Source organism: Caretta caretta, chromosome 3 (assembly GCF_965140235.1).
Source record: "Caretta caretta isolate rCarCar2 chromosome 3, rCarCar1.hap1, whole genome shotgun sequence".
Taxonomy (NCBI): Eukaryota; Metazoa; Chordata; order Testudines; family Cheloniidae; genus Caretta; species Caretta caretta.
This window is the reverse complement of record NC_134208.1, coordinates 40,348,774-40,375,946: the sequence shown is the minus strand read 5'-3', so window position 1 is coordinate 40,375,946 and position 27,173 is coordinate 40,348,774. Positions and strand designations below refer to the sequence as shown.

At 44.1% G+C, this 27,173-nt stretch overlaps 1 protein-coding gene across 3 annotated transcripts in view; it reads left to right on the top strand.

The window, feature by feature from the left end:
- ERICH1 (glutamate rich 1) overlaps window positions 1–27,173 on the top strand; it is a 114,318-nt gene that overhangs the window by 364 nt on the left and 86,781 nt on the right. The gene's annotated exons all lie outside the window — the stretch shown is intronic.

The following is a 27,173-nucleotide window of genomic DNA, read 5'->3' as shown; positions in this document are numbered from 1 at the left end:
CGGACCGGGAGGCAGCGGGCGGCAGGTTGGGGGTGAGGAGCCCTGGGGCCAGGGACTAGGAGCGGGGAGGAAGCCTGGGGCCTGGACGGGGCTTGTTACTGGCAGGGAAAGCCCAGTAGCCCAGGAAGGGGAGGCTGGAGTGGGGGATTCAGAGTAGCAGCCGTGTTAGTCTGTATCCGCAAAAAGAAAAGGAGTACTTGTGGCACCTTAGAGACTAACCAATTTATTTGAGCATGAGCTTTCCTGAGCTACAGCTCACTTCATCGGATGCGTTCATCGGAGTGGGGGAGTGAGCCTGAAGTAGCTTGTGGGAAGGGTGCTGTCATGGGGTCGGGGGGGAATCGCCCGAAGCAGCCTAGGAGGTGCCAGGGAGAGCTGGGAGAGAGTCTGGGGTGTGCCTACAGTGCCTGTGAGGGTTGGTGGTGATCTGGAACAGCCACTGCTCTACCTCGTCACTTCCATTCCCCCTCCCCCCCCCCCCCCCCCACCAGCCGAAGCTCCTGTCCCATGCCAGGGACAGCATGCTGCTCCTGCTTTACTGCCCGCCGCTCCACATGGGCTGAGAGCTAGCATGGAGAGGCTGCCTGCAGACCCAGCACCACAACAAATCCGGATAGCAGGGAGGAGAAGCGATAGGAAAAACTTGCTGCATGTACGAAATTCCAGGAAGTATGCAGATAGGCAAGGACAGGCATGGAGCTGTCTGTGTGAGTGTCACGTCCAGTGTGTGACACTTAGTAGATATGCAAGGATAGATTATATTTGTAGATAAACGTGTGGCAGCCTTTGAGTGCTCTAATTAATTGGCCTTGTGTCGTTAGAAAGAGTGTCTTGCAGGGTGTTTTTTTGGGGGGGCGGGAGGAAGAGCGGGGATAAGCAACAAGCCATTAAAACAAGATCCTGCCTGCCCTATGTGGACCCTGAAGATTGCAGTAATTTTAGAAGACTAGGTGCTTGTAGCTGTGTTCTTGAGCAAAAGTTACCCTCCTCTTGCTGTGCACTTGCTGCGCACTTGCTGCTGCTGCCTCCTTTCACCCCAGAAGTTGAGTTCCTGTTAAGGTTCTGTAATGCTTCTATGCAACCCCTTTCTAAATTCATCTTAATAGTCTTCCCCTTTCTCTCCCCTCAAAAAACCTTTCTCACTTTTGGCTGAAACTGTCAATGCTTTTTGTTGTCCTCGAGATGAGTGGGTGTGCACAAATGCTTGGAGCTGTTTTGTGCAGTTGGAGTTATAAAATTTTGGGAAAATAGACTTTTTCCTGTTTTTGCAATGTGACTGCCTTTGAGGGATTTTTGGTTTGGGGGGCTTGTTTTTTTGTGTGTATCTATTTCTAAAAATCTGAACATTGAAAGTTGCAGCTTTGCACTTAAATAATCCTAATGGAACAGTGTTACTGCTAAGCTTCTAAAATGCAATTATTTTTCACAATTTTTTATCAGTTTAAAACTTAATATGGAGTAAGAACAATAAAACATTTTATGTTGTAAAGTGTGTATATGCAGCTAGTTAAGTATACCCTGGCTGGTTCTGAATCTTGTAAGCTCTACAAGTCTATCCCCTACAGAGCAAAGACTTTGCAATTTCTGCAAGCCAGATAACTATGGATTGTATTTATTTATTTGAAAAACAAAATAGGAATTATATAAATCTAATATAATGTTAGGGATCCTGAAATAGTAGAGAATCATGGAAGGCATCCTCTTTGAGCCCCTGCTTTATAAAACCTTCTGCAGTCCATATATGTTAGGTTCTTCTCCATCAAACAAGGGAATAAGACAGTGTTCTTCAGGATTAACTCTTCAGGCTCTGCTTCTGTGTCTTCCTTTTATCTTAGCATAAGGAGGAACCAGCCACTGCTTGAAGAAAACTGTAGCCTTAACCTGTGGAGGCTGGCCTGAGACTCTTGATATAAGACTTGCTAATGGAGCCAAGGTTGCCTGGCTGATCCCATTAATTGATATTTCTTTCACGCATCTTCTCTCATGGGGTGATCTGATACTATTGAGAGAGAAACTTAAGTAGCAGTTGAAAGGGAGAAATGTCTATTTGGAACATCTGTTTTTGTGTATGATAGGAGTAGAACAAATAAGGCAAGCAAGTCCCAATCCTCTTAATTTGGAGGAATTTTCAGTGTTCAGTACAGTGTGTCAGAGGAACAGCCGTGTTAGTCTGTATTCGCAAAAAGAAAAGGAGTACTTGTGGCACCTTAGAGACTAACCAATTTATTTGAGCATGAGCTTTCGTGAGCTACAGCTCACTTCATCAGATGTTTACCGTGGAAACTGCAGCAGACTTTATATACACACAGAGAATATGAAACAATACCTCCTCCCACCCCACTGTCCTGCTGGTAATAGCTTATCTAAAGTGATCAACAGGTGGGCCATTTCCAGCACAAATCCAGGTTTTCTCACCCTCCACCCCCCACACAAATTCACTCTCCTGCTGGTGCTAGCCCATCCAAAGTGACAACTCTTTACATAATCAAGTAGGGCTATTTCCTGCATAGATCAAGGTTTTCTCACATCCCCCCCACCCCCATACACACACAAACTCACTCTCCTGCTGGTAATAGCTCATCTAAACTGACCACTCTCCAAGTTTAAATCCAAGTTAAACCAGAACATCTGGGGGGGGGGGGGTAGGAAAAAACAAGAAGAAACAGGCTACCTTGCATAATGACTTAGCCACTCCCAGTCTCTATTTAAGCCTAAATTAATAGTATCCAATTTGCAAATGAATTCCAATTCAGCAGTTTCTCGCTGGAGTCTGGATTTGAAGTTTTTTTGTTTTAAGATAGCGACCTTCATGTCTGTGATTGCGTGACCAGAGAGATTGAAGTGTTCTCCGACTGGTTTATGAATGTTATAATTCTTGACATCTGATTTGTGTCCATTTATTCTTTTACGTAGAGACTGTCCAGTTTGACCAATGTACATGGCAGAGGGGCATTGCTGGCACATGATGGCATATATCACATTGGTGGATGTGCAGGTGAACGAGCCTCTGATAGCGTGGCTGATGTTATTAGGCCCTGTGATGGTGTCCCCTGAATAGATATGTGGGCACAATTGGCAACGGGCTCAAATAAATTGGTTAGTCTCTAAGGTGCCACAAGTACTCCTTTTCTTTTTGCGAGTACAGTGTGTGTAACTCTCCTGTTAACAAATATTTATATGGGCCGCATCTCTGCAGTATTTCCCTGGAATGTGATCTATTTAGCTTCTTGTAAAATAAAGACAACTGAGTGAGTTTCTTCCCTAGGAAAACTGCATGTGTTTACCCCTCCCTCTTTTAAAAATAAATATTGAACCCATTCATGATGCTCATACAATAAACCAGGGTGTATAAGCATTATATATCTTGTTACTTATAAGGACCTACCTGGGCATTTCCCCCGTACCCCCTCCCCCCAACTGCAAACCAAGGTAGGCATGGAATTTGCCTTCTCCCCACTTGTGGCTCCCTTGGCCTGACTGGAGATGCCCCCTCTCCCCCCGCCCCGTACAATGCCTATTACCATAGTATCTGCACACCTCAGAACACAAACAAATTAATCTCACAGCACTCCTGTGAATTACAACGGTATTACTATTCCCACTTCAGTTTGGGAACTGAGGTATGAAGTGATTCACTTGTCCACTGTCACACATGTAGTCTGTGCCTGTGCTGGAAACTGAACCTAGACTGTCTCCATCTCAGTCTAGTTCTTAACCACAAGACTGTCCTCCTTTCAAGCAGAAAAGATATTGCAATTTGTGCAATAAGTTGTTTCCTTTCTGAACATCTATCAAATTCTTTTATTTTAAATGGTGAAACCTATTTTGAATACCTTTCATCTTATAATTTTCAGTACTGCTCCCATTAGAAACACCATGTTAAAGTATTACTATGACAGGTCACACATTAAAGAGAGATGTTCACTTCCCAGACTGTGCTCCAAAACTGCCATACTCATGATTGCAGCATCAGACCTTAAATCAGTGAATAAATATTCTCCTTAAACTGTGTCTAAGCCAATGTGTAGTTACTGAACAGCAGCCTAACGTAGGGAATCAGAAGAGAAATGGAACCTAGCTTGTCTAGGCTTTTATAGAGAACCCATCACCTACAGTATCTGTGGAAACCTAAAGTTAGATCTCAACCTAATAGACAATCTTTGTCTCTTCAAAGCAACATGTAAACAAGAATATCTCTCTGGCAGAGACGTTTGCTGGAAACAGAGGGGAGGGGCATGAGGCTGGTATGCTCAGCATTACTGTGTGTGATGAACTTACCTGTATTTTTTATTAATATGCTGCATGTCTATGTGCGTTCATAATAGGTTATTTGTTGTGGAGTTAGGTCAAAAGGGATTGTCAGGGGAACCAAGCAGGAAAGGTAAATCAATGCTCTAAATAAGGAGCATCCCAACAAATACACAAACATGATAGTCAGGCTTATGGTCCTGAAGACGCGACTCCTCTGGTGCCCTAGCTGTCTTGTCAAGGTGAGAAGAGAAAGATAAAAGACAACACGCTAGAGGACCCTGGGCCTAGAAAAGGGTGGCAATTGAGTGAGTGCCCAGAAGTTGCTCACAGTGTCAGCAAGAGCTGGCAGGGTGGCCAAGGAACACACACACAGACCAGCTGTATCTACACTGCAATAAAAAATAAATAAATGGGTTCTTAACTCAGGTTAGCTGACCTGCTTTCAGACTGCATATAAGGCATATGTTTTTAATGGTGAAAGTAATTAGCCATTGGAACAATTTACCAAAGGTCATGGTAAACTCTTCATCCCTGACTATTTTAAAATCAAGATTAGAAGTTTTTCTAAAAGAGTTGCTTTAGGAATTTATAATATACCACAGTACAATCCAGACTAATGGGCAGCAGGGTCACCCCTGCCTTGGTGAAGTAGCTCCCACCTCAGGCACTCACAAACAGCCTTCCACCACCCAAGCCACAAGCTGAGTGTCTTTGTAGTTGCAGTCTCCCAGCCACACCTGGGTTACGCTCTAGCTCTCACCAGCATTGGTTATTTTGCAGGGTGATCCTAACATCCCCAGTACCAGATTTCCCTGCCAGAAATGTATGTCCTATTCTGCCCAGCCCTCACCTAGAGAGTACAAAATATTTAAAGTCTGTTATTTCTTAAAGGGACTAATTTGGCAGTTTATTATCTCAAATAATTATTCAGACACTTCCGTTTCAGACACCTTCTACACCTGTTTGAGCTTTCTTTGTTTCCCTTCCTACTTGATGACTCTATTTGCTGCTTAAATGCAAATTAAGCAGAGCACACATTTCTTTGCCTAGGGCAGACCTGTTTGCTGACTTCTGCTTGGGCAGGGCTGTGGGGTTTGGAACACACAGTGTTAAAATCATACCGGGAAATCTTGTAACTTTACAGAGTATTGCTGCAATTTTATCAGAACAATCTTGACTAGCAAATTGAGATTTAAAATGATACCTTATAAGACCTGCCTGTGATATTCCCCTCTGGTGTTATCTGGACTGGTGATCTGCTAGGTCACTCCAATCCTTGACTCTGTGAGCCAGCCTTACCCCTGCTGTGCTGTGAGAACTTCCACTTCTGGGCTCTTCACACACACACAGCCTCTGGCATGTAAGCTGCTCCTTAGATTGTGCAACCAAATGACACTAGCCAATATCTCCGGTCCCAGACACAACCCTAGGAACCTCCATTTTGCAGTGTCCCGTTATGCCAGCTGGATGCTGCAAGCCTATATGAGTTCGTCAGTTTAACAAAGAAATGGATATGTACCGGGCTCGTTATCCCCAGGAGAGACTCTGACATGCCTCAAACCAAATGCACTGCTTCGGGTAAAATAAACAGATGTATTAACTATAAAGATAGATTTTAAGTGATTATAAGTCAAAGCATAACAAGTGAGATTTGGTCAAATGAAATACAAGCAAGACGCATTCTAAACTGATCTTAACGCTTTCAGTGCCCTTACAAACTTAGATGCTTCTCACCACAGGCTGTCTGGTGGCTCTTCAGCCAGGCTCTCCCCTTTGATCAGTGCTTCGGTTGCTTGGTGTGGTGTCTGTAGATGTAAGTGAGAGAGAGAGAGCATTGCAAAGTCTCTCCCTTTTATCATGTTCTTTCTTCCATCGTGGCTTCACCTCTCCCCCACCCCCCTTCAGAGTGAGGTGAGCATTACCTCCTTGCAGTCCCAAACTGGCCAAAAGAAGGGGGGTGACTCACTTGAGAGTCCAACAGATCCTTTTGTTGCTGCCTAGGCCAGTGTCTTTTGTTCTGTGAGTCTGGGCTGGGTTTGTCCCATACCTGCCCTGATGAGGTGTGAATTGCCTCTCTGCTCTTGGAGAGTTTTTGCCTGGGCTTATTTTAAGTCATGAGGATACATTTTCAGCCTCATAACTCCATACATGAAATTATAACCTATAACATTACTGTAACAACAATGCTCGGTGCATCATGAGCCTTCCGAAGATACCCAACATGACAAACCTTGCATTGGATACCACACAATCATTTTACAAGAATGAACATCGGGCTGCTGGGTGTTTTCCCCTGAGGTACAGAGCATCACACCTCCCCTCGTAGTTTACTGCAAGAGGGTTAGTCACTGATTAGCTCGAAGGCAATTTGTTATAGTTCTCTTGGGATCCAGCCATTAAGGCTATGAGGCTGTGCAGTTCCATATGTTTGGAGGGTAATAATATGACAAGACAGCCTGATCTAATAAAATCTTCGAACAGAGGTCTCTTAAACATGGCTCCTTAATGGGGGAACATGAGTTTCCAGCTATTAATAAAAGTCATGCTATACATAATTCCAGGAAGCATAGATGGTAAAGTGCCATATATTCAGTACCTTGGAAATACCATTGTGTATATTAGGATTCTGCTTTGACCAGAGAGACAGCTGGCTTTGCACATAATTCTATGTGAAATACAGTGGAATTTGACATTAACCATGCACTCTTAACAGAATCCTGAAAGAACTGACCGACCGTCTTTAGACCACTTATTTTTTGATTTATGCATACAAAAAATAACAGTACTTATCCTACAGATTGTTAGAGCTAGGGATAAGTTTAAAATTAAAAAAATAAAGTTAGCTTATTGGTTAAGGAAATGTGTTTATAAAGAAAGGCCCTGACGAGTAAGAAGGAGGGCCTTAAAAATAATGTTTTAAGGTCAAAAGGAATAAATTGTAGGAAGGATGTCTGATTCAAAGAATAACTAATGAAATAAGGGGAAGTTTCTAAAAAGAAGACCTCTAACTGATAGGAGTGACTGATTTAAAACCATCTGCAATCAAAGAGAATCTGTCTTAAACTGAGCCAGCATGAACCTTCCCATCCCACATATCTATGTGAACCCCGGTGCAATGAAAAAACTGTTGGACAGCAAGGAGGAGGGGGAGGAAAGGTCTTGGGGAGAAAGAAGGTTATAAATCTTATGTGGATTAAGACTGGACATAAGGGTAAACTGTCTCAAGTTGGTTTTTAGCTGAAGTCAGTAATTGGCAATGACATCATTTGTTTGTTAAAAGGAATAAAAAGTCAGCTCTTAAAGGGTTCATTGCTAATACCTACCTGACCACACGGAAGCAAACCAGCATGGTCTAAGCACCTCTTCAGCTAGCCCAGGGATTGGCAACCTTTGGAACGCGGCCCTCCAGGGTAAGCCCCCTGGCGGGCTGGGCCAGTTTGTTTGTGGGAAGTGGCGCAGGGCGAGAGATGTGCTGGCCGCCGCTTCCCACAGCCCTCATTGGCCTGGAGTGGCAAACCGTGGCCGGTGGGAGCCGCGTTTGGCTGAACCTGTGGACATGGCAGGTAAACAAACCGGCCCGCCCCGCCAGGGGGCTTACCCTGATGGGCCGCATGCCGAAGGTTGCTAATCCCTGGTCTAGCCCGTTTGTCAGTATCTTGATCAAATACTTATAAATTATTTGTTACTGTTTCGATGTAGTAAATTGCTTATTATTTAGGATTTTTAAGCGTGTTTAAAGCAATTGCATAAAGTCCCATTTGGCCTTTGGATTTAATAAAGGAATTTATAGTTAAATTAGTATTTGGTGATTTCCTGTATTAGTAATCATAATTTCAAATATTATTAATTCCAACACTGTCCTTGACAATATTTAATAATACAGTTCTCATAGTGCATAACTCCCATCAATTTCTTTAGGAAGAAGCGAGTGAACTGTTAACTCAAATGCAGCCAAGATTTTTTCCTCATTGGCCAAAGCAATTCAGCACTACTGATCCAAGTGTTTCCATAGAGACTTGCAACTACCGGATATGACCAAATTTTGATCTTTATGGTAGTGTGGCATTTCCTGCACTTCAACCTGTGACCTTGTCTTAAATTCACACTGGCGTTAAATCACATTAATTTCTGACACCTGTACACTTCTGTCACAGAGTATCAAGTGTAATAGAGAAAGTAGTCTTGATTGAAAAGGAAACTGACACAGTACACTTGTGCTACATAGCTCATAATTCACACTATACCAGTCCCAAAAACTAACTAGGGTCAATTATAGTCAGCCAGTCTGTAATCCAATGCAGTGACAAAAATAGATCCACCCACTTGAGCTTCTCATGAGTGGCAGGTTCTGGAAAGACAAACTGAAAGGAATTCTGTGGAAATAGTAGTAGAAAACGTGGATCTTCTTTGCTAACAGGTATTGGGTTTGGTGAAAGATGGTGCGAGTTATATTATGCAGATTACATTTTAATATCTTTTCAAAACCAAGCAAATTCTGAGCAATCTAGGCTTAAACCTAGCCAAAACTGACAGTTTAGGCTTGGGACCTCTACTTGCACACGATGTGTATTTTTGTTAGATATATCTTTAAAACAAAAAAACCACCATCCCAGATACATGAAAGTATAACCATGCACCAAAATGAGTTATGAAAACACTAATGACTTGCATTAGGAAGGAGGGAAAAGGGTTGGTCTCTCACTGTGTACGAGTATGATTATACTCTTTAATGGCACAATCACTTTTTTTTTTTCTTTCTGTGAACCCTGCCTTATATTGGATGCACAAGGAAGCAGAATTTGCACAGGGAACTAAAAAAGGCTTATATTTCCTCACTCCAGAATGTCTGACCCTAAATGACCCTTATGTCAACCTAAATAATTTGGTCTTTGTGTAAAAACACAAACACACACACACACACACACAACGTACTCATTAGAAGGTGTGTAAAAATAATTGTAACTTGGGTATTTTGTTATAGTTTAACATGACTCTTGATTTGCATGATGAAGATTTTCTAAAATGAAAATATATAGAATTCATATATTCTGTTTGGAAATAATTATAGGATCAAGTTATGCTAAAATAGGTGTTGTGGATACCACTGGGGACAGAGAGATGATAATAAGGATATATTGATTAGAAAAACAGTATAAAATAAAGAACTAATGTGGAAAAACTAAAAGGGGAGATTATCCAAAATTTAGACATGGATTAAACAAGAAGAAACCTGTAATTGCTAGAAGAGCTCCTCCCAATAGTAATGTAATTGAAATTCAAGTGGCAGCAAATATGTTCTTTAATTTTATAGATGTATTCATAAGTGTCCATTAGACAAAGTCTCTCAATATTTTTAAGTGCCCCACAGGGGCAGCAGTTGTGCTCTGAGGCTGGCTGGGGTTGGCTCTCCACTCCGGATGTTACAATCTCTGGGGTTTCCGCACCCAGGGTGTAACTACAGCGGGGCGATCAGGACAGCTACCCATGGTGCAAAGTGGGGGGCGTGGAAAAATGGGACACTGTGGGTAGCACAATTCCTCCTGGAGCTGCCCCTACACACAGAGCCTGGCTGCCATGAGATGCTCCCCTGGGCAGTAGCAAGTAAGCATCTTCATTTCAAACAGTTTGAAAACCTCTGTGCTAAATGGAGGTCAGAAATCAGGAGGGCCTTGTGGCTCCACCCCCCACTACCCTGTTTTTTCCTCCCCCAAGGCTTTGTACCTTGAGCGGCTGCCCCACTTGCCCTGCTGTGGTTGTGGCCCTGCATTATCATGACGGCTGGGCCAGAACTGAGTGGCACTGGGACCCCAGAGGTTGCTGTGCCTGGAGCAGGGAGTCGAGCCCAGCCAGCCTCTTGGGACAGGAGCTGCCACGCTACTTTTTCAGACATTCTGGTGACTCAGTTATGGGTTGAGAAACCCTCGTCTAGGCCATCCCTGAGAGGTGTTTTGTCTAACTTGTTCTCAAAAACGACTCCAATGACTGGGATTCCACAACCTCCCTTGTTAACTTCTGTTGACCTCTGAAGCAATTTGGCAATGCATAGTATTACCGTCTCACAGGAAATCTGGACTCAAGCTGTTTGCAACTTTGTGCCCAGGCCAGTGTTGGTTTGCAGGCCCAATTACAGAATGGGGGACTATATTGTGGAAAGCAGTGACTCTGAAAAGGATCTAGGGACTGTAGGGAATAAGCAACAGAACGTGAGCTGCCAGTGCAATGCTATAGCAAAAACGATTTAATCAGAGGCAAATTAAGATATATTGGGGCAGTGGGAACAAAGAACACTTGGGCCCACCACATCCCCTCCAGGCATGAGGTCCCACCCCCTGCTCCTCCCCTTTTCCCCCAAGGCTCCACCCCCTGGCCTGACCAGAAGCCAAGCCATGGTAAGAGCTGTCCAGGGAGTCTGGGCCACTATGGGGAGCCCTGGTCCCTCCACCTGCCCTGGGTGGCGTGTCCTGGGAGGGGGGGCAGGGACAAGGGCTGGGGGTTGCTGTCTGGCACTCCAGCCCCCTGTCCAAGGCAGATGCAGGTTCTGGAGCTCCCCCACAACTGTCTGGGCTCTTTGTGCAGTTCTTACCACAGCCTAAGGCAGTGGTTCCCAAACCGTGGGGCACACCCCGCTAAGGGGGCACAGAGGACTGTTCGGGGAGGGGGGGCATGGCAGGGCCCAGCCCTCTCCCAGCTCTGCTATGGCCCTCCCACCGGCTGTGGCTCTGCTCCCGGCCACACACCCACTCTCAGCCCCTGACTGTGGGCCCCGGCCCCACTCCTGCCCTTCTCCTGGAGATGGAGGGGGTATGGACTGGGTAAGGGGGGACGTGACTAAAATAGTTTGGGGACCCCTGGCCTAGCATGACCATATGTCCCATTTTGGCCCCAGACGTCCTAACTTTTTTTGCAAAACTGGGCATTTGTCCCATTTGCTCTCGCCAACTGATTACCAATTCGCAAGAGCAAATGGGACAAATGTCCAGTTTTTCCAAAAAGGAGGGGGGCAGATGAGTGGTGGGCCTTGGGGCGGGGCAGTTATGAGCAGTGGGTCTCGGGCCAGCCCTGTGCAGGGAAGATGAGGGCTTCAGCGAGTGGCTCAGGCCAGCCCCACACGAAGGAGCAGAGAAGGCCAGCTTTGTGCGGGGGCAGGAGAGAGATGGGCTCAGGGGAGCTCCGTGCCACACGGGGGTGGGAAGGAAGGGAGAGGGCTCAGAGCAGCACCACGCCAGGGATGGGAGTGGGTTGAGGGGGCTCAGAGCAGCGCCACGCCAGGGAGGGGAGAGGGGCTCAGGTGAGCTCCATGCCTGGTGGGGGGGGGGGGGGAGAGGGGCTCAGTCCAGCGCCACATTTGGGGCGGGGGGGGTGCCTCAGTCCAGCGTGGGGCTGGGGTGGGGTCTTTGTCCAGCATGCAGGGTGGGAGATCCTTGGGCCACCTCAGTGTGAGGCTTGGACAAGCAGCAGTCAGCCAGCTCTGCCTCAGGGCGACGGGAATTGCTCATCACCTCCACACAGGTTTCTTTGGTTGGGCTGGAGGCAGGGCTGCTGGGGGGAGAGGAGGAGCAGGGGCTGTGGCTAGAGTTCCAGCCACTCCTGTGGGGCTCTCCAATTGGTTGAGTACAGTAATCCACCACTGGATCTAATGCTATCCTTGTATGTATAATCAGAGGAGTAGCGAGGAGAGGGTGACTCTTACCTCTTATGTACGGCATTGTTGAAATGGACAATGGAATACGGTATCCAGTTCTGGTGTCAACATTTTAAAAAGAAGACTGAGCAATTGGAGAGGTACAGAAAAAAGCCAAAATTATTTGAGAGCTGAAGAAAGTGCCTTAGTGCTGTGATTCCCAAAATTCTTCTGCCGCTTGTGCAGGGAAAGCCCCTGGTGGGCCGGGCCGGTTTGTTTACCTGTCATGTCCACAGGTTCAGCCAGTTGTGGCTCCCAGTGGCTGTGGCTCGCTGCCCCAGGCCAATCGGAGCCACTGGAAGTGGCGCAGGCCGAGGAATGTACCAGCTGCTGCTTCCGGTAGCTCCCATTGGCCTGGAGCAATGAACTGCGGCCACTGAAGCCGCGATTTGCCGAACCTGCAGACGTGGCAGGTAAACAAACTGGCCTGGCCCGCCAGGGTCTTTTCCTGCGCAAGCGGCGGAGCAAGTTTGGGAACCACTGCCTTAGTGGAAGACTTAAAATTGCTCAATCAGCTCATCTTATCAACAAGAGGATTGAGGGGTAACTTGACTACAGTGTATAAGTACCATTACAAGGAGAGAACACTGCATACTAAGGAATTCTTTAATCTAACAGAGAAACGCATAAGAAGAACCATTGGCTGGATCCCAAAGCCAGGCAAACTCAAATTAGAAAGTGGGCGCAAAGCTTTAACAGAGGATGATTAACCATTGGAACTGCCAAGGAAAGTGGTGGATTCTCCATCTTTTGATGTCATCAAATTCAGACTGGATGCCTTTTCTAGAAGGAATGCTTTAGCCAAACACAAGTTATTGGAGCTCAATACAGGGGTAACTGAATGGAATTCTATTTCCTGACAGGAAGACGGAGTAGATGATCTTTTGGCCTTAAAAGCTAGGAATAGTAATTCTACCCAGAAGCCTGTTGCCAGCCAGTGAAAACCCTAAAGCTCTGGTATAACATACTCCCAGTGTGAGACTCCATTTAATAAACGGGCTGTGGCAAACTGCATTAGCTTCAATTTCTTAGTAGTCCTCATGTCACTCCATGCAGAGTTTGTTGTTTTTCAGCAATCTAATCTTGCAGTGACCAAGATAAGGATACAGCTCCTATCTATAATAAACTGCAGCACTTTTCTTGCAGATTTGGGTTGAGACGGGGAGGGTACAACTGCTACGTTAGCATCCAAGAACAGCACAAATGTAATAACACACCTAAAATTGTACAACAGTAGCCCGTGTAAGTCCAGCTGCCACCTGAGCCTGGGGGAGAGAACCCAGAGTTAAATATGGCTAGTTATCAGAAGCACTCTATATAATATCATATGCAATATTCCAAGGAATGTGAATGTAGGGAATAAGCACTGAATGGAAAATTGCTTGCTGTTCTGGGCACTTCAGTAGCAGACACTGACTCGTTGGCAGAAGTTCAGAGAGGAGAATGAAAAATTATTAGGAGACAGGAGGGATCGCTCTAGGAGGAAGGATGTCAAGAGCTAAATATGAAAAGGAGTACTTGTGGCACCTTAGAGACTAGAGCTCTGTTGGGTACAAAGGAACTGTGACTAGGAATAATGGAACTACGTTATGAATAAGCTTAGTCTGGATAAGCCTGGGGTGGGAGGAGCACCTTCTTTACAGAGAAGTTTATTATACTATTCAGTAATCTTCCAAGGAAAATTGTGGAAGCTCCTTGACCAGAAATGTTTAAAACAAAGGACAAAACCCTTAAGAAGCCCAGTGAAGAAAAATCATGCAATGCTTTTATATATTTTCTTTCTTGTGTGAGAGATGAACTAGGTAACCTAAAATGTGTTGGGATTTTATTTTTTTTTTCCATCTGTGTTTTCTGCGTAGACTACCGAATCAAGATAATCTCTCTTTCCCGCTCTCCTGTCCTATTGTACACTGTCATTCCATACTTGGAGGAACAGATGTTGTTGCATTTTACACATGGAAAGACTTCAGAGGAGGTCCTGACCCCTAGTCGCTTTCCTGCGTAGCCTTTCTTAGTAGAAAAACACTTCTGTGTTTGATGGAGACAGCAATTAAGTAGGGGAAATCTCATGTTTCTAGTCAGTTTTTCCTTTTAATCCAGATGTAATGTGTAGAGCATGTCTGATATTGCTTTCTTTTTGCTGCCCAAGATGCATCTGAATAGGCAGTGGGCAACCAATTGAGTTACACGGCAGGGGTGCTCACAGTATGTATGGCAGGTAGCCAACAGTGTATGTCAGGCACTCCATGCAGAAGGCCTCTGGAGGAAACTCACTCCTCCTACACTGAGCCAAGAAAGGAGCTATTATGATGTTGATTGGGACTTTACTTTTGTGTAATCAACACAAGCAGGATAACTAAACAAATTAGAGTCTCAAATAACCGTTAGATAACTTTAGTAACAGCAGGAGAACCTTTACATCTGGAATTTTATGCTGGTGTTGGCCTATAATGTTAATTTTTGCCTTATTTTCCAATTTCTCTTGTACAGCTTTGGTTTTGATCAGCACTTTGTGCTGGACAGCGAGTCTATGTGAGTTACAGCTGTCTTTGCATTTCAGTTTTCAGTTTCTCTTACTAATATGGGGTCTGTCTCTTCTGGGAGTGGGTGGGAAGTCTCTGGGTACCACATTGTGTTCTTCTATTATGTGAGTTCAGGCTTGAATTCCTCTCTTATACTGGCTTGCTTTCTCTTTAATGGGGGTTAGTGCTTGGTGCATTGTGTGTGGGGTTTTGTTTTGGTTAAACATTTGTTGCTTTTATTTTTGCAATGTATTATATATCTCTTTCCGTATACGGCTTTTATGTTTAGTTCTGCAGTGACTAATGTTTGTCTAGCAGTTTAGTATCTGTCACAACTTGCTCTCATTGCTAAAAATAGCAGGTGCCTATTGCCCACACAGAGTACCAGGAAAGATAAAACATGTGGTCTGTGGTTGCTGCTTTGGTTGCTTGTACAATTGAAACATCCCACATTTTTAGTGCTTATTTTTTCATATATTTCAGCCTTTCACCTTGACAAGAACCTGTGAACTACTTATAGATTTCATTTCCCTCCTACCCTATCCAACTAATCCAAGAATCACTACAGCTAAAATTTGTGTCTTTCAATCTTGGATTTAAAATGTCAACTGAAAAGTCCACAGGCTGTTTGTGACATGATCACACTGAAATACTATCTTGTATTTCTATGTCAAGCTCTCTAGATCCTCAGACACAAAACACTGGGTACTCATATACAGCTTTGGGCACTCAGCGTTTAGAGATTGCACCTGTGAAGTGCTGAATGTTTACAGCAATGGTTCTCAACCTGTGGCTCAGTCGGCACGCAGCTGCGGCCCATGGGACATCCTCAGGGCCATATAGGTAGTATTGGATGTGGTAAATATGTTGAGAACCACCGGTTTACAGTGTGATGCTGAACATCCTCAACTTTCTTTGGCTTGAATGGGACTTCTGTTAAGTGCAAACCTTGAATTTGTCATTTAGCACCTTTCAAAATATAGCCTTTCTTTAATATATATTTAACTCTATAAAAGCCCCTATCCAGTCCCTTCTAATGATTGTACAGCATCTGATTGCAATGTCAGAATGATCACATGGTCTTTAAACCTTTCTTACTCCCTGCTGAAAAGTCTCTCCTCCCGGAAATCTATGCAAACTGACACCTGGCAAAATAAATCAACCTTGCAGGATGTCATGAAGGTCAGAGAATCTGAGTTCTCTTGCAACACAGTGTAGAAGGGAGTTCCAGGATTGATGACCCTTGCTTTAAAAACTGACACAAGCCCCTCCCATTTAAACAAGAGGAATAAAATCCAACTCAGGAAAAGATGTCAGGATGTGTGGGCAGGAGGGCAGTATGTGCACGCATGCTTCCAGAATCAGCCTATTTTCTTCAGTAGTGACAGTAATAAGCTCATAATTTGTTGGAAATTCTGGCTGGCATTGTGGTTGATGGATGGGTTTAATTATGCAAAAATAAAATTGATATTTAAATAGATCCCAGGTCCTTTGCATTTTCATTTTATACATGGATACCATAATTGGAGACTAGCTTGTTGTGGTTTGGCAGCTGTTTTTCTCTCTTGAAATCTACATCTGCTGTTTGTATCTTCTTAATTCATATTTCCGATAAAATGTAACTGGGTTTTTTTTAAGTCATACTGTTGAAATGGAGCTAAAACACTCCATAACCCTTCATTCTAAATATCATGTGTAGATTACAGCTCTTCATAAAGGGGAGGAAGCCAGGGTACCGAGAGGGAGCCAGGTTTTCAAAAGTGGATTCTAATTTTGGGTGTCTGAACTTGCATATCATAGGGCCTGATTTTCAGAAGTACTAACTAAGCCTATGTAACTTCAGTTGATGTAAATGGGAGCTGTGGATATTCATTAACTTTGAAACCAGGCTATCTGCTGGCCCACTGCCTTCATTGTTTGTTTAGATCTTAATCTTCTGCAGATGTATCTGCCTGCTTTTTTTTTTTTTTTTTTAGGTTAAAATTTTGTTTAATCTCCTTCAGTCCATTATATTTTTCTCTTTGGAGTGTGTTTCAAACGTTAGCAAACTTCCAAAGGAGGCTATATTAATGTGTTTCTTTTACCTCTTAATGTGTAATGAAGAGCATAGATATAATTTAGCATTCATCCCCATTTTACTCAAGATAAAGCTCCTCCATCTTGTTTTGATATACTTTGTATTTATCATTGGTTTCCATGTGTAGTCCTTTATTTGGTCTTAAAATCACATGACCGTGCACATAATCCAATCTGAATTAACTGTCCTAGTAAAATTTCCATTTATGACTACCAAGTTCTGGCACTGAATAAATTAAAACTATTTTTGTTCAAGCCAAAAAATAACCTTACCTAAAAAGGTTATCTCCTTCATAGCCCTAACTTCAAATGTTCTCAGATTTATGTAAATATAGAAAATGGTTTCCTAGATTAGAACATGCTTTCATCTCAGAAGGGTTGTAGGGCACCATTGTGACCAGTGCCAATAATTGTTACTGTCTCACTGAGCAAAGAATATATATTTGTACACTGAAGACACACAGCATGGGGAAAATCTTCTCTGTACTTAACATCGCTACATCTTTCCTAACACTTCTAGGAAGCTTTTCCTTTAATGAATTTAGTGATTGTGAAAGGTGCTGGATTGGAACCAATTTGTTTGGATCCTTATCTGTAGTGGTCGCTTGAAAGGGTGACAGAACACAGTAGTGCAATCTCTGTTGTTGTAAATTTGGCACCGCTCTTGAGCACAAAACTTTAATTGGGCTAGATTTTGATTTGCCAGAAATATAGCAATGCCAGTGAGTAAGGGCAGGGGGAGAGCAAGGCCACACGCCCTGCCATGTGCAACTGCAGTAGGGCTGCTTAAATCAGAGCTTGACACATGGGAAAGGAAGGCAAAGAGAGCACAAAATGCATGCCTGATGCACTTGCCCTGACTCCCGTGGTACTGTGGAAGTATAACATTGTATAAGTATAACGTTGTATAAGGGGACATGCTGGATACATTATATATGAGGGGGCATGCCAAAACATGTTACAAAGTATCTGAGGGAGCACACGTAGGGACAGTTAGCTTTTGAATGGAGAAGCAATTAAGATAGAGCCAGCACATCTAAGAAGCAGGCATCAGAATGGAAGGTGTGAAGGGCAATTAGTTAACTGGAAGCTGTTAAAGGAGATTGTTAAGGGTGGCAGGTAATTGAAGATACATGAGTGGTCTCAGGGATCTCGAAGGGTGGTGACTAAAATCTTTTTCTTCTTTTGTCTGTAAGTTCTCTGTAACTTGTTCTCCAAAAAACTGTATAAATTAAAAGACACAAGCCCCACTCGGGGGGCTCACTTCTAAATGTATTAGCAGAGCAGCTTTGCTAATAAAACAGAGTGGTCTGATAAACTGAGAGTCTGAGTCAAACTTTGACAGTACATATGTGTACACACAGGTCAGTAGCAGGGCAAGCAAATGCCCCATCAAAATGGGTGAAATAATTTGCCCCTCCTTTCTTTTTTCCCCCTCTCCAAAAGCAGGATGTAGGCGCTGGAGGAACTGAAACTGAGTCATCATTTCTTCTTGGGGCAACAGGTAGTTGCACCATCCCATCCTCTGGACTGAGTCTAAAGGCTCTCTTACCATTTATTCCCCCCCACCACCACATTATTCTCAATACGCTTATTGAATAAGAATCTAAGCCACAGTCGCAATGAAATTATTCCTCTAGTTAATGAATAGAAATTGTGATTACAGCATAAAATGCTTTTTTCCCCTGAATGTCCCACACTCGTTGTTCATACCTTGTCATTTCCTAGAGGCACGAGACTTCATTCATAGTAAAATAATTTAGGCTTTTAAATAGTGCTGTAAGCCAGTTTAAATATTTAAAGAGAATCTTGTTCTGAATGAAATTATAATGGGTGTATGTATACTATGGTAGATGACTGTTTCCCCTCATGTCTTTCAAGTTGCGTAGTGCTAGTCACCACTAAGTGCCAAACTGTGCTCAATTTTCTGATGTAAGTTGTTCAATTGAAGTCAATAGGACTAATCCTATGAGTGAGATGAGCAGAATGTGTCCATAAAATGGGACTGATACTGCTAAGGACCTGGCAAGAGTACTACTACTGATGTCAATGGGACTAGTTATTATAAGTAAGGATAGAAGCATCTGGCACTACATTAGGGACCTGTGATGGGTTGTCACCCCTGGAGTGCAGTCTGAGAGCTGGGGGAACCACTGCACCCCTCTAAGATACGCAGCTGGGTGGGGACACATCCAGCCTAACCCAGGCACCGTTATTATCCAACATGACAGCAGGTGGTGCTACCTGAGTGGAAACAACAAACACCAGCCAATTTCCCAGCTCCCCAGGCTCCTTCCCCCACCCCCGTGTGTTAGGAGGCTTATTCCTTCACCCACTTACTTCCCTGGTCCTTCTCGCATGAACAGAGAGCAACAATACCCGAAGTCCAAAGGTGCAAACAATTCGATGTTTATTGGGGTGAACTTCCAGCAAGCATGATTCCAGTTTCCTTCCTTAGTATCCTCCTTCCCAGCTCTGACACCACAGAGCCTTACACCTGTGTCCCTGTTCCCATTCCTGCCCTTAGCCAAACATGATTCCAACTTCCTTACTCCCATTCCCTGTTCCCATCTCCCCCTTTAGCAAAACATGATTCCAATTTTTTTACCCCCATTCCCTGTTCCCATCTCCCCCTTTAGCAAAACATGATTCCAATTTTTTTACCCCCATTCCCTGTTCCCATCTCCCCCTTTAGCAAAACATGATTCCAATTTTCTTACCCCCATTCCCTGTTCCCATCTCACACACCCACATGCCCACCCACACCCAGTCACTTCCTCATTGAGTACAGATTATATAGTAAAACTTGAGTTCTGCTTAGCTATACCTTAACCAATGATTTTCCTGAAATTTAACTAACCAATCCTAACATGTTGTAACATGATTATGTAACCAATTAGTTTACACCCAGCAAAATTAATTATACAGCAGACAGGAACAATCACAGAACCAGACAGAGATTATACAGACAAACAACAGCAAAGTGGGAACTATAATGACAAAACAATACAGAAGTGAGGATTTCACATCCCAGCTATTGATAAGTGAGTTCTTGCCAGACAGGATGCTATCAAACTAAGTTTCCTTTTACATTTTCTAGGCACTTCCCTTTCTCTGGAGGTGATAGGAATACAATCCTGTCCTGATAGTGCCTAACAGCCCAATAGCACCTTATTTCAATGTGACTAGTTTGGAATGTGAGGAGGTGACCGGTCGCTTCCCAGCTTATGGCTGCCTCTGCTGCTTAGCCAAAGGCCTGAGCCTAAGCACAGGGCCACAAACTGTCACAGTAAGAGAAGGCCCTTACACTGGCAGACAGTGGTTTTGATTCTTTCTTTCTTTTATACCTCTATCACTAGCCAAGTGATAAGAATACACCTAAATTCTTAGAGTATAGGCCTTTACAGACAGGCCTGAATATCAATATCCTAACACTCCACCCCTTTTTTTTTTTTTTTTCTTTTGGGATCCTCCTGCCCAGGTATCCCTGGAAAAGCATAGGACATATGGCGACACATTTCCTGATAGGGCCAGGCATCAAGGTGGAAGGTGTCGATATTCCATTTGTCCCACTGCCCCTTGTGTAGTATTGTGCCCTGCACCTTCTCTCATACGGGCATACCACACCTATTCCAATTAGTGTTCCAGACTTCCCATTAGAGTGGGCCTGAGAAGGTTGGGTCCGGGTTGTCTAGTATACTGCAGGGTTTGGAGGGCTTATTACATTCCTAATAGGTTATCTCCCTATGCAACGTAACACAAGTACAGTTAACAATACAAAATCCACAGCAACACCGAGTCCTGACCACTGCAGTATGGTCCAACATCCGAGACACCCCCAAAATACTGCCTCTCCTCCTTCGATGGGGTCACGATCTTGTGTCCAGTTGCTGGCAGTTGCAGCAAGCTGCTCCTGCAAGTTTTGTATGCTTTTGTCCATATCACAAGTCCATTGAATGTTCACAGAGAAATGGGATATTGTCCAAACCAGCTTGACCACTTGGTATGGAATCAGGCAGTAAGCCCTGGCTTATTCACAGCAATAAGATTCACAGATCCATTTGTGCACCAAAGTCCATATAGCAGCATGTAGATGGGTGTAGTTTGGTTATGAGCTGGTGTAATTGTGCCCCCCAGTAATATGTACATTCCCAGCAAAACACCTTATACACAGTACATCCAATTGTCCACCCCTTGCATAGGCCATTGATCCTGCTCCTCTATAGTCATAGGAGAGGGGCACATCCAAACATCTTCTATTGATTTACACTATTTTAATTAATTCCTCCATTAATTCCCAGTGAGCTCCTCCCCTTTTCATTATTTCCATAGGGCTTGTGGGGGCCACCTTAGTTGCCATTCCATTTCCAGGTACCACGGTAGCTATTACACAGGTGCTGGCCTCCTAGTTGAGAATTTGCATTCCCATACACATCTTCCCCCCCAGGACCAGCCTTTGGAAGCCATCCCCCACCCACATCATGAGGTTTTCTGTTCATTAAAACACAACAATGCTAGCAACAAGACAAACACCACAGACAAACAACACAAAACATAGATCCATGGTATTCTGGGTTATTTTTCCCGCTGGCGCCAGCTTGCTTGTAGAGTGTCTGAAAAACAAAAGAAACAATTTCCTTCCCCATGGTGGGGACAGATTATTGCTTAATAATACCACTTTCTTTTACAAATGTCCTTGCTACTTGCAGGAAAAACAGAAGAATTACCTCCAGACTGTCCTTATTTTGTTCTATAGTCAGGCTAGTGAATTACCTCACTCACTGGTCATTTATGAAATTCATGAGATGGTGTACCTCAGTTTCCCCTCTTGTACAACAGACCAAGTTTGCAATAGTTTCTCTGCTGTACCAAGCTTTGTTTATTCTCAGGTAATAGCTGAGACACAGCTTCAAATTTTAGCACTGCGCGCACACACACATACACACACACACACACCCACCCACCCCTTAAGGTTAACCTGTCCCCCTTATTTTCAGGCTTGACTTGTTTTTTTCACCTCCCTTTCCTGAAGGGCCATAATCTGAGTCTTCTAGTAGCTTGTTTGCTGACCAGATGTATTCAGTTATTTGCAGCTCCTTTGTGCCCATCAGCTAGGTAATTTTGCATTTACACACAGAGGCTTACTAGCTTGCTTTTGGATCCAAAGCTGTTAGCAGCTCAGACACTGTCTTAAAAGGGAAGCATTTTACTTCCACCAGAGTTCTGGTTACTTTCCACTTTCATCTCCTGCTCCAAAACACAGCGATCTGAAAAAGAAAGCACAACCTATTGTGGCTCCTTTTGGAGCCCTATTAGGATTTTAATGAAGTACCATGTTTTATTTGCATTTCTTTTACTCCTTTTCCAATATACACTGCACATGTCCTGGGAAAATGCAAATTCCTTCCATATAGTTTAACCTCCATAACATCATATTAGCCAAATTAATTTTACACAAGGTATAACTGCCTCCCCCATGCCTACAGAGTTTTCATGCAGAACCCACCAAAGCAACAATCTAATCCCCCAGAGCCATCCCAAGGCTCAGTGTTCCCATCATTCCTCCCTTTTCCTTTTCTTTTACCTGTGCGCACACACACAAAATTCTGTTTTGCCTAACATCCCTTGCACTGTGATTACTCTTTTTTACACAACTGTACCCCGATTACACTTCCATCTTCTACAACTAGACACAACTAGGGGCAGCCAAGTTAAGTTCCAAAAGAAACCTCTTCCATCCTTTAGTGATTTTGACATTACCCAATAGTCAAATAATTTTGCTCAGATTCTCTCTCTGCCTGCTGCCTGCAGCAGTCCCTTATAGACCATTTCTGTGGGAAAAGGGCCCATTTTCCCTCAGAATAGCTATAAAGGCTTCTGGGGACAGAAGCGTAGTGGTGATAGTAGCCACTCTACCTGACCCCCTTGGAAAATTTAATGACCAAGCTTCCATCCAATGTGACTGCACAGAGTTGCACATACAGTTACATTTATATAACTGGGTTTTATCATTAAACAAAAACTTCCTTCTTGACATCTCACATAAGTATCCAAAGTACCCTCCATTAAAACTTCAGAAAAACAAAAGAGTGTGGAAAGGCAGGTTGCACTTTGAAACTTTTTTATTTTTTTTTCCTCTACTCCCCCAGGACCAAGTCTCAGATCCAGTCTCTAAAGGTGGTCTGTTAACTCTGCTTTTGACCTTAAACCCTTTTGTGCCAAATCATCTTTCACTACCCCTAACTAATTTACAACCCTTCAGCAGCCCTTGCTGAAGCAGCACCAAACTTGAAAGATTACTGGCAGCTTCCCATAATGCTGCCCTTACTTCAAACCTCTCAAGCAGACTGAAGTGCCTCTTTTCCCTGGGAGGCATTCAGTCCCCATGGGCAGGGACCTTCTTCCCCTACCCATATACCAAGGAGGGTGGGCTCCTCCGCCACCCCCCATACCTCTGGGTCCCCTAACACTTCCTCCATTTCCTTTTTAATCTTATCCCAGGTTGACCCCTGTACCTGGTATGGGCCCTGGTCCTCCCTTATCCATTTATCCAAAAAATCCTTTACCCTGGCTTGCCAGAACCCGCAACTACCATCACGAGAGTTTGCGATACCCCCTCCAAGCAGCTGCGCGGACTGTTGGGGAGGGGGACTTACAGGCTGCCACTCACCTATCCAATGCGATGCATCCGAGTCACTGGCACCAAGATGTTAGGGGGCTTATTCCTTCACCCACTTACTTCCCTGGTCCTTCTCGCATGAACAGAGAGCAACAATACCCGAAGTCCAAAGGTGCAAACAATTCGATGTTTATTGGGGTGAACTTCCAGCAAGCATGATTCCAGTTTCCTTCCTTAGTATCCTCCTTCCCAGCTCTGACACCACAGAGCCTTACACCTGTGTCCCTGTTCCCATTCCTGCCCTTAGCCAAACTTGATTCCAACTTCCTTACCCCCATTCCCTGTTCCCATCTCCCCCTTTAGCAAAACATGATTCCAATTTTCTTACCCCCATTCCCTGTTCCCATCTCCCCCTTTAGCAAAACATGATTCCAATTTTCTTACCCCCATTCCCTGTTCCCATCTCACACACCCACATGCCCACCCACACCCAGTCACTTCCTCATTGAGTACAGATTATATAGTAAAACTTGAGTTCTGCTTAGCTATATCTTAACCAATGATTTTCCTGAAATTTAACTAACCAATCCTAACATGTGGTAACATGATTATGTAACCAATTAGTTTACACCCAGCAAAATTAATTATACAGCAGACAGGAACAATCACAGAACCAGACAGAGATTATACAGACAAACAACAGCAAAGTGGGAACTATAATGACAAAACAATACAGAAGTGAGGATTTCACATCCCAGCTATTGATAAGTGAGTTCTTGCCAGACAGGATGCTATCAAACTAAGTTTCCTTTTACATTTTCTAGGCACTTCCCTTTCTCTGGGGGTGATAGGAATACAATCCTGTCCTGATAGTGCCTAACAGCCCAATAGCACCTTATTTCAATGTGACTAGTTTGGAATGTGAGGAGGTGACCGGTCGCTTCCCAGCTTATGGCTGCCTCTGCTGCTTAGCCAAAGGCCTGAGCCTAAGCACAGGGCCACAAACTGTCACAGTAAGAGAAGGCCCTTACACTGGCAGACAGTGGTTTTGATTCTTTCTTTTATACCTCTATCACTAGCCAAGTGATAAGAATACACCTAGATTCTTAGAGTATAGGCCTTTACAGACAGGCCTGAATATCTATATCCTAACACCGTGTATAAACCCAAAATTATACTGTCTTGCATTGTACAGGGAACTGTACAGCGTAAGCTCATAGTTTGCCTGCCTCTCAATGTGGAGTGGAAATGCAATAGGCCCTCTGAGCTAAGATTCCCAAACATTTCACTCCAAACTCACTGGTTTAGATCAAAACATAAAATAAGTTTATTAACTACAAAAGATAGATTTAAAGTGATTATAAGTGATAGCAAACAGATCAAAGCAGATTACCTAGCAAATAAACAAAAGCACAATCTAAGCTTAATATACTAGATTGGATATTAATAGCAGATTCTCGCCCTAAAAATGATACAAGCAGGCTGCAGATTCTTAAGGGGCAAGCTGCACTTGCTTTACAGCTTGGAATCCCCAGGTCTTTCATACACAGGCTAGAAATCCCTTTAGCCTGGGTCCAGCACTTCCCTCAGTTCAGTTTTTGTTCTTCAGGTGTTTCCAGGAGTCATCTTGTGTGGGGAGTGAAGATCCCCAGATGATGTCACTCCCTGCCTGATATAGTTTTAGTATATGGTGGGAACCCTTTGTTTCAAAGCTTGGTTCCCAGGTCAGTTTGTGGAAAAGTACTGACATCCCAAGATGGAGGGCAGCATCATGTGGCCTGGTCACATGTCCTTGTAGAGTCATAGCAGCCATTACTTACAGCAGTGGTGGGAAACCTGCAGGCCGCATGCAGCCCATCAGGATAATCCACTGGCAGGCCACAAGAAGATTTGTTTACATTGATCGTCCACAGTCATGGCTGCCTGCAGCTCCCAGTGGCCGTGATTCGCTGCAGGGACATGCTGGCCACCGCTTCCTGCAGCTCCCACTGGCCAGGAATGGCGAACCACGGCCACTGGGAGCTGCGGTGGGCCATGCCTATAGACAAACAAGATCAGCAAAATGTCTCGTGGCCCACAATCAGATTACCTGATGGGCCGCAGATTGCCTGGCTAGAGGGAATACTATTCCTTAAAAATAGCTTTATCATGAAAAAGGGAGCCCTTCCATCCTATCAGCCTGTTAAAGTAATAAAACCCCATTTCTCCAGGCAACATTATAATTATTTCGTTAGAATCCCACAGTAGGTTACCCTGAGGATAGAAGTGCCTTTTCCTGCCAAAACATTAAAATTGGATCAAAGGTTAGATAACTATCTCCAAACCTATTCTCCTCCTCTGCTCTGTAAAAATCTCTGCTTGACCAGGCATACATCATAACCCAAGAGTGTCACACTCTAGACAACAGCTTTCTGTGACTAAAACAAAATATGGTTTAAGTGACTAAAATACTCAGGCATGCTCATTAGGAAGAAGGCAATTTTAGCTACAGCTTGGTTTTATCTAAATGACCTTTGCATTTAAATAACCAATAGCAGTTTGTACTGCAAGCATGAGATGATAGGGTGAGGTGGAAGGCAAAAGGGCATGTGAGAAAGCTACTTCTCTAATAGAAATAATAGTGTTAGCATGTGCTATTGCTACCATTCTCGTTACTTTTACATACAAATCATAGAATCATAGAATATCAGGGTTGGAAGGGACCTCAGGAGGTCATCTAGTCCAACCCCCTGCTCAAACCAGGACCGATCCCCAATTAAATCATCCCAGCCAGGGCTTTGTCAAGCCTGACCTTAAAAACTTGTAAGGAAGGAGATTCCACCACCTCCCTAGGTATCGCATTCCAGTGTTTCACCACCCCCCTAGTGAAAAAGTTTTTTTCCTAATATCCAACCTAAATCTCCCCCACTGCAACTTGAGACCATTACTCCTTGTTCTGTCATCAGCTACCACTGAGAACAGTCTAGATCCATCCTCTTTGGAACCCCCTTTCAGGTAGTTGAAAGCAGCTATCAAATACCCCCTCATTCTTCTCTTCCACAGACTAAACATCCCCAGTTCCCTCAGCCTCTCCTCATAAGTCATGTGTTCCAGTCCCCTAATCATTTTTATTGCCCTCCACTGGACTCTTTCTAATTTTTCCACATCCTTCTTGTAGTGTGGGGCCCAAAACTGGACACAGTACTTCAGATGAGGCCTTACCAGTGTCGAATAGAAGGGAACGATCACATCCCTCGAGGGGAACGATCACATCCCTCGATCTGCTGGCAATGCCCCTACTTATACATCCCAAAATGCCATTGGCCTTCTTGGCAACAAGGGCACACTGTTGACTCGTATCTAGCTTCTTGTCCACTGTAACCCCTAGGTCCTTTTGTGCAGAACTGCTGCCGAGCCATTTGGTCCCTAGTCTGTAGCGGTGCATTGGATTCTTCTGTCCTAAGTGCAGGACTCTGCACTTGTCCTTGTTGAACTTCACCAGATTTCTTTTGGCCCAATCCTCCAATTTGTCTAGGTCCCTCAGTATCCTATCCCTACCCTACAGCGTATCTACCTCTCCTCCCAGTTTAGTGTCATCTGGAAAGTTGCTGAGGGTGCAATCCACATCATCCTCCAGATCATTTATGAAGATATTGAACAAAACCAGCCCCAGGACCGACCCTTGGGGCACTCCACTTGATACCGGCTGCCAACTAGACACGGATCCATTGATCACTCCCTGTTGAGCCCGACAATCTAGCCAGCTTTCTATCCACCTTATCGTCCATTCATCCAGCCCATACTTCTTTAACTTGCTCGCAAGAATACTGTGGGAGACCGTGTCAAAAGCTTTGCTAAAGTCAAGGAACAACACGTCCACTGCTTTCCCTTCATCCACAGAACCAGTTGTCTCGTCATAGAAGGCAATTAGATTAGTCAGGCATGACTTGCCCTTGGTGAATCCATGCTGACTGTTCCTGATTACTTTTCTCTCCTCGAAGTGCTTCAGAATTGATTCCTTGAGGATCTGCTCCATGATTTTTGC